The sequence below is a fragment of the Sciurus carolinensis genome, chromosome 6 (assembly GCF_902686445.1).
Source record: "Sciurus carolinensis chromosome 6, mSciCar1.2, whole genome shotgun sequence".
NCBI classification, from domain to species: Eukaryota; Metazoa; Chordata; class Mammalia; order Rodentia; family Sciuridae; genus Sciurus; species Sciurus carolinensis.
Genome location: NC_062218.1, coordinates 135078107 through 135088564, shown reverse-complemented (window position 1 = coordinate 135088564; position 10458 = coordinate 135078107). Strand labels below are relative to the sequence as shown.

At 43.8% G+C, this 10458-nt stretch overlaps 1 pseudogene; it reads right to left on the bottom strand.

Annotated features, from left to right (window-relative positions):
• Positions 1 to 3870: 3870 nt before the first annotated feature.
• LOC124986425 (ribosomal L1 domain-containing protein 1-like) lies at positions 3871 to 5129 on the bottom strand (annotated as a pseudogene).
• Positions 5130 to 10458: the final 5329 nt, after the last annotated feature.

The window sequence follows — 10458 nt, the reverse complement described above, 5'->3', positions numbered from 1 at the left end:
GGGCTTGTGGGAAGTGGGGCTCTTGGCTCTGAACTGCTGGTCAAGCTTATTAGGAGCTCAAAGTCACTCTACTTAGAACCACTTACCCTGGTCATCTCCTTCCTTTATCTACTGCTTGATTTTCTGTTTTCATCTTGGAAATGTACCTGCTCCATTTACAGGGCACAGCACATTTTGAATGGAAAGATTTTACTTGTCAGACCAAGAGCTGTTTCCCTCTTGAACTTTGTTAGATGCAAATGAATTTTGTAGGTCTGTTTTTCCAAATGTCATTCTGTGTGTTTGTGTACAGTTACTCTGACTTTTGGTAGAGGAAATGAGTCCTCACTTGCTTTCCCAGTCCTTTGTTGTTTGCATTCTGTGGATGGCATGGAGACCCTCATGCATGTTAGTCTTCTCTGTCCTTCTTACCTGACTGTCCTCTGCTGCTGTCAGATGCCTTCATGGAATCCCCTATTGGCCTGTTTTGGACCTGGGTGATGGTAAAATTTACTGGTAGAGCTGAGAACTGATGGACCTTTTATCACTGGAGAACATTTACTGGGAGATCCTGTGACTCCCCGCTGGTAAAGCTTAGATGATGGGAGCAAATAAATTCATCTTCCATCCCTGGAGACTGGATTTTCCATGAGGCTCATTGCCACGTTAAAGATTCCCTGGAGCTTACTCCTCAGGGGTCCTTATTAGAGATACAAATTAAGTACTCATTGTATTCTGGCTGGACTCAGAATATAGTGAGATACTTAGTTCTTATGTAAATACTTGATCCACAATCTTGGAGCTTTTTTATATTGCAAGCATTTAAAATGAAAAATTTCCCTCCGAACATTTCACAGATTTGGATATAATTTATTTTTGTTATCTTTGGTTACCCCTTTCCATTCTAATTTTCACTTGACTCATTGACAGTTGTTATGGCTTGCTTCTAGTGTCCCCTAGAGACCATGTTGAAGGCTTGATCCCCAATGCAGCAATGTCCAGTGATAGGGCTTTTAGGAAGTGACTGGATCATCAGGGGTCCAACTTCACCAGTGGATTGATCCATTGATGGATGCATAAATTAAATGTACTGTTGGGAGGTGATGGAAACTGCAGGACCTAGTTGAAGGAAGTGGGTTATTGAGGGTGTGCCCTTGGGGGTTACAACTTGTCCCCTGACCCTCTGGCCCTCCTTTCTTTCTCTCTCTTCGTCCTGCTCACCATGAGATAAGCAGCTTTGCTTTTTTTACAACCTTCTATTATGCTCTGCCTCCAATGGATCTAGCCAGACATGAACTAAAACCTCTGAAGCTGTGAGACAAAATATATCTTCCCTCCTTTAAGTTGATTTTCTCAGGTATTTTGTCACAATAATAAAAACCTGACTAACACAATAGAGTGTGTTGTGGCTATTTTCAGATATGTTATTGATAATATTTTATATTTGAGCATATTTAAGACAGTTTTACTTAATCTCTTTGAGTAGATTGGTCAGAAAACATCATATGTGAATATAGTTATTTTGTTGAGTATTCTGTGTATGCCTGAAAGTGTAGTGTAGTTTAATGTCAGTATGTCAAGTTGACTGATAATGTCAGTCAGCTCTTCTCCATCCTTATTTACTTTTAGTTTGGATGTGATCAATTACTGAGAGAAAAGTATCAAAATCTTCCTTTGTTTGTGTTAGTTTTTGTATTGTGTGTCTTGAAGTTTAATTTTGAGGAGTAGATATGTTTAGGAATGTACCATCTTCCTTATCAACTTATAGATGTGCCTTCTTATATTGCAAAAAAATTTTTCTGTAATATTTTTTCAAACGTTAATGTAACCCCACCAGTTTCAATGGCATTTCTGTTTTCATCTTTTAGCGTTCAATCATTGATATAGTTTGTCCAGACATTTTAACCAGTTGTTTTAAGTTGTTTTCAAGGGAATAGCCAAATTGTTAACAGTTACTTTAATATAACTAGAGAATGGAGTTCCCCTGCATTTTTAAGCATCCTTCATATATTAGAATATACATAGGTGGATCATATATTTTTTGGTAATGTGACAATCTCTATTAGTCAAAGAGTTTAATCCATTTACAATTAATGTAATTACTGATAAAGAAGGATTTACTTCTGCCATTAAGTATTTGTTTTGTGTATGTTTTACAGGATTTTTGTTCCTCAACTGATTCATTGGTATCATTTTGGGGGTACTTGCCTGATTTTTTTTGTAGCAAACCAGTTTGATTCTTTTTCTGTATATTTTAAAGTTGTTTTCTTAGTGTTTATATTGAAAATTACAGTTAGCAAATTAACTTGTAAAAATCTAGCTCAAATAAGGCTCACTTAAAGGTCAATAGAACATATTTTGTTTCTTTTTTATTTTTTTTATTGTAAACAAATGGGATACAAGTTGTTTCTCTGTACATGGCGTAAAGGCATACCATTTGTGTAATCATAAATTTACATAGGGTAATGTTGTTTGATTCATTCTGTTATTTTTCCCCTTCCCCCCCACCCCTCCCACCCCTCCCACCCCTCTTTTCCCTCTATACAGTCCTTCCTTCCTCCATTCTTGCCCCCCTTCCTAACCCTAACTCTAACCCTAACACTAACCCCTCCTCATACTTTGTTTCTTTATATTTGTTACTTCCTTTTTGTTTGGTTTTTATCACAGAATACATCCTTATACACTGTCTGCCCATTAATATCAAGTTATAAGTAATGCTTTGTACATTTGCCTTTGAAATTGAATATAGAAAAAAGTATGGTTGTACTAATAAAATAATACTATTTACTTATGTAATCATATTCCCCAGTTTATTTTATTTTTTTATGATATAGAACTAACGTCTAGTGCTCTTTCATTTTAGTCTGAAGGAGTCCTTTTAGCAATTCATGCAGGGCAGATCTACTTGTAATGAACTTCTTAAGCTTTGATTTATCAGGAATATTTTTATTTTTCCTCTATTATTGAAGGATAGTTTTTCCAAGTATAAAATTTTTGATTAACAACTTTTTTTTTCTTTCAGCACTTTAAATATTTCATCACATTTTATTATGGCATCTATGATTTCTGATGAGAAAGGAGTCAGTTAGGTTATCAAGTATTCCTTGTACATAGTGAGACACTTATCACTGATTTCAGATTTTTCCCTTTGTGTCTGAATTTTGACATTCAGACTATGCTATGTGTTATGGTTAGACACGAAGTGTCTCCCCAAAGGTCCTGTTAATGTAGGACTATTCAGAGTAAAGTTATTAAAATATTAGGGGTGTGACCTAATCAGTTCATCTCAGTTTGAATGGACTGAGTGACTGTGTGACTATAGGAGTTGGGTCACTGGGGGAGTGCCATGGAAGGGTGAATTTTCCCTGTGACCCCTTCCCTCTCTTCTCTCTCTTTGCCTCCTGATTCCACTGTTATCTGGGAAACTTGCCTCCACCGGGCCCTTCCTCCATAATGTGCTGCCTCATCTTGGGCCCAGAGCAATGGTATTGGCATCTATGGACTGAGATCTTATAACCAGGTACAAGTCAGAATTACCTGTGCAGGTTTTGAAAGATATTTAGGTATAGGCCTCCCTTTTGGAGATGGTTGCAACAGGGGTCAGGACTGAGTATTTATTTTCTGTGGTGCTAGGGATGGAACTCAGGGCCTTGTGCATGCTAGTCTAGTGCTCTACCACTGAGCTACACCCCCAGTCCAGGACCCATGTATTTCTGAAAACCTCCTCAGGTGACTGCTGCTCCTTCTGATTGAGTCATTGATTTGGGGTTGATTGGGCCACTTTGGGCTTCTTTGGCTACTGTTTGCGGGTGTTGTTAGTTTTCCTTGCAGATTTGCTAGGATCAATGAAGGGCTTGGCCTCTGGCTTTTTTTTTTGCCTATCTTGGGTCTTTATTCCCCAGCACAGAGATTTTTTCTCCGTCTGTTCCAATTTGGCTTCTTCCCTGAGCATTTACCTGGGGTCTCAGGCTCTGCAGTTTCTGAGGTCTCTGCAGCTGACAGGGCCTTTCTCTTGGCATGAGGTGTGCTGGGAACAAGACTTTTTTTTTGCAGACTTCTTTCCTGTGGCCTTGACATTTTCTTTAACCAGAGAGGTGCCTATTGGTTCCAGCTGTGGAATTTCTTCATCAGATGCATCTGTTGCTTTTAACTGGTACTTTACCTGTTTGATCTTTTTCTTCTGGGACCCAGGGCCTTTGCTGGATCACAAATTTTAGGTGCCATGACACCTGTACTTAGGGTTACAGCCTCTAGCCTTAACTTCTTATTTGCCTTCTTCAACTTCGATTTTTCATGCAGATTTCTCTCTCTTTTTGCTTTACCTCTTTTTCCTTCAGTTCACATAAGGTCACTCTGTTGTTCTCATCCTGACAGCTGACAAATGAGGAAAAGATGGGAAGGGAAACAGACTTCTCAGCCTCACAAAGAGGAGTTTCAAGCTCTCCCACTTCTTGGGCAGTTTTTCTGAGAGACTTTTTGTGATGGCATTGATGTTTTCAATGATGTGCTAATCTGCCTACCAGTGTGACCCATGCATATAGTACAGCAAGAGCCACTCATGGAGATGTTTAAGACAATTACACCTACAGATCTGTCGATCTCTTTCGATAAATTCTTGACCAGAAGGTTTACAGGCACTTTTGGAGATAGAAATGCTTCCCTATGTGTGAGGGCAAAAGCTTCCAGATTCTGTCATCAGCAAAGGAAAAGTCAAAACTACCCAGAAGGTGGAGCTTGACTTCATAGGCTTTATATTCCATTTCTAAGGCTCTGAAAGGGCTAATCCAAGAGATGGTTTTAATTCCATGCTTGTTCAAAAGTTTTCTGTAGAAACGTTCCATCTTTTCAGTAGATTTGCACTCATCCTTAGTAAATAAACAGAGTTGTGACAAATATGATTGAATACCATAAGGCAAGGACAACCTGATCCTTAGTTCTTTTCTGAAAATTTCCATAATATTACTATTAAAAATAAATTTTCATTCTTATTCAGAAGCAATCCATTATCATGTTTCTGGACCTGGAATGTATCAACAGGGCTTCCAATGCCTTTGTAACCTGCTCTTGTCCAGCAGGTTCCACGAGGTCTGATCAGCCAGGGTTGCAGTGGCAGCTGAGGCCACTGGTAGGGTGGAGGCCGAGACCTCCATAGTGCCTTCACCTCATGTGGACACTCTGCCAAACTATTTCTTTTTTTTTTAATTGTACACAAATGGGATACATGTTGTTTCTCTGTTTGTACATGGCATAAAGGCATACCATTTGTGTAATCATAAATTTACATAGGGTAGTGTTGTTTGATTCATTCTGTTATGTTTTCCCTTCCGCCCCACCCCTCCCACACCTCTTTTCCCTCTATACAGTCCTTCCTTCCTCCATTCTTGCCCCCCTCCCTAACCCTAACTCTAACCCTAACACTAACCCCTCCCACCCCCCATTATGTGTCATCATCCACTTATTAGCGATATCATTCGTCCTTTGGTTTTTTGAGATTGGCTTATCTCACTTAGCATGATATTCTCCAATTTCATCCATTTCCCTGCAAATGCCATAATTTTATCATTCGTTATGGCTGAGTAATATTCCATTGTATATATATATATATACCACAGTTTCTTTATCCATTCATCAATTGAAGGACATCTAGGTTGGTTCCACAATCTGGCTATTGTGAACTGAGCAGCTATGAACATTGATGTGGCTGTATCTCTGTAATATGCTGATTTTAAGTCCTTTAGGTATAGGCCAAGGAGTGGGATAGCTGGGTCAAATGTTGGTTCCATTCCAAGTTTTCTAAGGAGTCTCCACACTGCTTTCCAGAGTGGCTGCACTAATTTGCAGCCCCACAGCAATGTATGAGTGGACCTTTCTCCCCACATCCTCACCAACACCTGTTGTTGCTTGTATTCTTGATAATTGCCATTCTAATTGGGGTGAGATGGAATCTTAGGGTGGCTTTGATTTGCATTTCTCTTATTACTAAAGATGTTGAACATTTTTCCATATGTCTGTTGATTACTTGTAGATCTTCTTCTGTGAAGTGTCTATTCATTTCCTTAGCCCATTTGTCAACTGGATTATTTGCATTCTTGGTGTAGAGTTTTTGAGTTCTTTATAGATTCTGGAGATTAGTGCTCTATCTAAAGTATGATTGGCAAAGATATTCTCCCACTCTGTAGGCTCTTGCTTTGCATTGCTGATAGTTTCCTTTGCTGAGAGAAAGCTTTTTAGTTTGAATCTATCCCAGTTACTGATTCTTGCTTTTATTTCTTGTGCTATGGGAGTCCTCTTGAGAAAGTCTGGTCCTAAGCTGACACGTTGAAGCTCTGGACCCACTTTTTCTTCTATAAGATGCAAGGTCTCTGGTCTGATTCCGAGGTCCTTAATCCATTTTGAGTTTATTTTTGTGCATGGTGAGAGATATGGGTTTAGTTTCATTCTGTTGCATATGGATTTCCAATTCTCCTGCACCATTTGTTGAAGAGGCTATCTTTCTCCATTGCATATTTTTGGCCCCTTTGTCTACTATGAGAAAATTGTATTTATTTGTGTTTGTCCTTGTCCTCTATTCTGTACCATTGATCCACCTTTCTGTTTTGGTACCAATAACATGCCATTTTTGTTACTATTGCTTTGTAGTAGAGTTGAAGATCTGGTATTGCGATACCCCCTGCTTCACTCTTTCTGCCAAGGATTGCTTTAGCTATTCTGGGTTTTTTATTCTTCCAGATGAATTTCATAATTGCTTGCTCTATTTCTGTAAGGTACATCATTGGGATTTTAATTGGAATTGCATTGAATCTGTATAGCACTTTTGGTAGTATGGCCATTTTGACAATATTAATTCTTCCTATCCAAGAACATGGGAGATCTTTCCATCTTCTAAGGTTTTCTTCAATTTCTTTCTTTAGTGTTCTGTAGTTCTCATTGTAGAGGTCTCTCACCTCTTTTGTGAGATTGATTCTCATGTATTTTATTTTTTTTGATGCTATTGTGAATGGGGTAGTTTTTCTGATTTCTCTTTCTGAAGATTCATCACTTATGTATAAAAATGCCTTAGATTTATGTGCATTGATCTTATATCCCGCTACTTTACTGAATTCACTTATGAGATCTAAAAGTTTTCTGGTGGAATTTCCTGGTTCCTCTAAGTATACAATCATATCATCAGCAAATAGGGATAGTTTGAGTTCTTCTTTTCCCTATTCATATCCCTTTAATTTCTTTGGTCTGTCTAATTGCTCTGGCTAGAGTTTCAAGGACGATATTGAAAAGAAGTGGTGAAAGAGGGCATCCCTGCCTTGTTCCAGTTTTTAGGGGGAATGCTTTCAGTTTTTCACCATTTAGGATGATATTAGCCATGGGCTTAGCATAGATGGCCTTTACAATGTTAAGGAATGTTCCCACTATCCCTATTTTTTCTAGTGTTTTGAGCATGAAGGGGTGCTGTATTTTATCAAATGCTTTTTCTGCATCTATTGAAATAATCATGTGATTCTTGACTTTAAGTCTATTGATATGGTGAATTACATTTATTGATTTCCTGATGTTGAACCAACCTTGCATCCCTGGGATGAAACCCATTTGATCATGGTGCACTATCTTTTTAATATGTTTTTGTATGCGATTTGCTAAAATTTTGTTGAGAATTTTTGCGTCGATGTTCATTAAGGATATTGGTCTCAAATTTTCTTTCCTCGATGTGTCTCTGTCTGGTTTAGGTATCAGGGTAATATTGGCTTCATAGAATGAGTTTGGGAGGGTTCCCTCCTCTTCTATTTTATGGAATACATTGAGGAAGTATTGGAATGAGCTCTTCTTTAAAGGTTTTGTAGAACTCGACTGAGAACCCATCTGGTCCTGGACTTTTCTTTGTTGGTAGGCTTTTGATGACTTCTCCTATTTCATTACTTGAAATTGGTCTATTTAGATTGTGTATGTCCTCCTCATTCAGTTTAGGAAATTCATATGTCTCTAGAAACCTGTTGATGTTTTGCCTTCACCTCTGACAACAATCCTGGCACAACCCTTAGTTGCATGAGAAGAACCACAGCGCTCGGGGGCCTCGGGGCTGTCCTGAGAGCTACATTTATCCCCTCCTAGGGTAGGGAGGAAAAGGCTGGTAGCTGGACAGCGAGCAGACTATTTCTCCAGTCATCCATGTGTGCTCAGGACGTCGTGCTCTAAGGAGATTTGGGGGCTTCATTCCATCCCGAAGCCCAAGGCTTTTGGATCATAAGCATTTCCTCTTCGTCCCCCGCGGCCACCTCCTGCTGGACTTTGCCTTTCCAGAATTCCAACCGGCACATACCTGGGAAAAGGTCAAGGGCCCACTGGAGGTGCTGGATCATCCCAATTCTTTCAGGAACGGGGGAGGCTGAGGAAGGAGGTCCTGCGGAGCAAAGACAGCCTCCCCAAATTGCAGAAGCACTAAGATACGCAGCCACGTCCTGTCTGGGAACACAAAGAGGCCAAGGGCAGAGGCGTTGGCTCACCGGAGCACTGGCCCCAGGTAGCATGTGTGCTGGCAGGATAGAAAAAGAAAGCGACACCGTACTTTGAAACTTCCCGTGCCTGTGTCTGCAGGGAATCTTGCCAAGAAGCCTTGCACTGAGCTCAGGTCTAGAGTGTTCCTGGCGCGAAGTGTGCATCATTCCCTTCCAGTGGAAGTCCTGCTACCCCCGTTGGCATCCTTGCCCAGGAAGTGCCTCGCTGGGTTGACAGTGCTCCTGTGCAATGAGAGCCAAAGACGCCACAGCCAAGACATTCAAAGGGGAAAGCGCTGGCACCCTGCACCTTGGGAGGGGAGGGCGAGGAGCTTGCCGGCTCAGGCAGGAGAGGGCACTTTGTTTCCCTGGTCGGGGTGTGTTTCTGGGCCTTGGGCCCCCCAGGTGCCAAGGAGTGGCCGCTGCGACCTCCTGGCTGCTGTGCAGGGAGCGCCTGATGTCACAGAGAGGGGGCGTGAGAGCAGGATGGCGTCACGGTTCCCACGGCAACCAGAGACGCTTCCGGGTGCGGGCCGCTCCAGGCGGAGAGTCAAGTCCAGCGGCGGCTCCGCTGGGATGGGAAGAGGGAAGAGGCAGGGAGCGAGTTCCCGGAGCCTGGAGCCTGGTTCCTGTGGGGACCGCGATCCCAACTTGTTGGGCAGGGAGCAGAGGAGCCAGGGTGTGTTGGGGGCGCGGCCGGGGGCGGGCCTAAGGAGAGCGATCCCAATGCCGCGGGCTCCAGGGCTAGGGACCCCGCGCGAGCCAGACAGCCCGCACTACCGGGTCGGCCCGCTTGGTGGCGCTGTCCACGCTGACGTTGGGCCTCGCCACCTGGCCGCCCGTGTCCGGCGTCAGGCCATCGGCCCCCAGCAGCTGTACGGAACCTGGCAGGGACACCCGGGTTCAGGAGGGCGCGGGGGTCCCCCAGCCTGGCACGGGTGCCAGCGGTATTGCCCTCCGCATCCGCTCCTGCGGGTCTGGGCTCCCTGGGGATTTTGCCGGTCAGCTCAGCGGCCGAGGGCCCTATCCGCCCAACGGAATGATGGCTGCTGACAGCCGGGGGCAGGCGGGCATCCAGTACAGCTCGGGAGGGGGTGGGGGTTCCGTGGTGATTGAATGGGGCCATACGCGGGAACTCATCTCCTGGAATGCCCAAACACAGGAGGGAGGGAGCCTGGCAAGTGTGACTTCTAAAGGGAGGTGGGTGGCTGCTGGGATAGCCGGTGAGGGGAGGAGGCCGGGGATCGCTGGGCACGTGTGAGGGCGGCCAGAAAAGAGCTAGCAAGCCAGGAGAGAGATTCTCTGCACACTCCAGCTCCCAGGCCCCACCTCCTAGACGTGGGCTGCTGGCCCACCACTAGGCTGCCCCTGGGAAACACTCTTGCTAGCCGTTTCCAAGAGGCCCCTCAACTCACCTTGACCTGCAGAAGTATCTGGCCGATCTCTCTGCACACGAGGGTTCATGCTCTTGCACTGACGACGGTCCGTCTGTCACAAGGCCCTCTGTGACAGTGCCAAGGGAACTTTGAGCAGCCCCCTGCAGGATGCAGACCACACGCTGGTGCCACAGACCCTGGCACGAAGACGCTCCCAACAAGAGAAGGTGATGGGGGAAACAGGGGCCTGAGAATGACAGGAGGAGTGCGGTTCCCAGGCCAGGATCCTATCTTGAGGCACGCAACACGATGAAAGAGGGCACTGTCCCAAAGTTTCACAGCTGGATAGGGAAAAGGGGAAAGAGCTAAGGACATCGCGTGGGGCAGTAAAGCAGAGAGGTGTGGGAGATGAAAACCAACCTCAGGGAAGAGACACAGAACGCATCGTCGTCACCAGTGGTCTCCCCCAAACGGCCGGGGCGCTGCTCCAGCCTCAAACCCCTATACCAAATACAACAGGAAGCGTTTGTGAGATCATTCGGTCAGCAGAGGCACTTCCTGACACGGCCTCCGCTTCCTTGCCAATCGTGGAACCTATCCCGTTCGTTGCAAGGCAC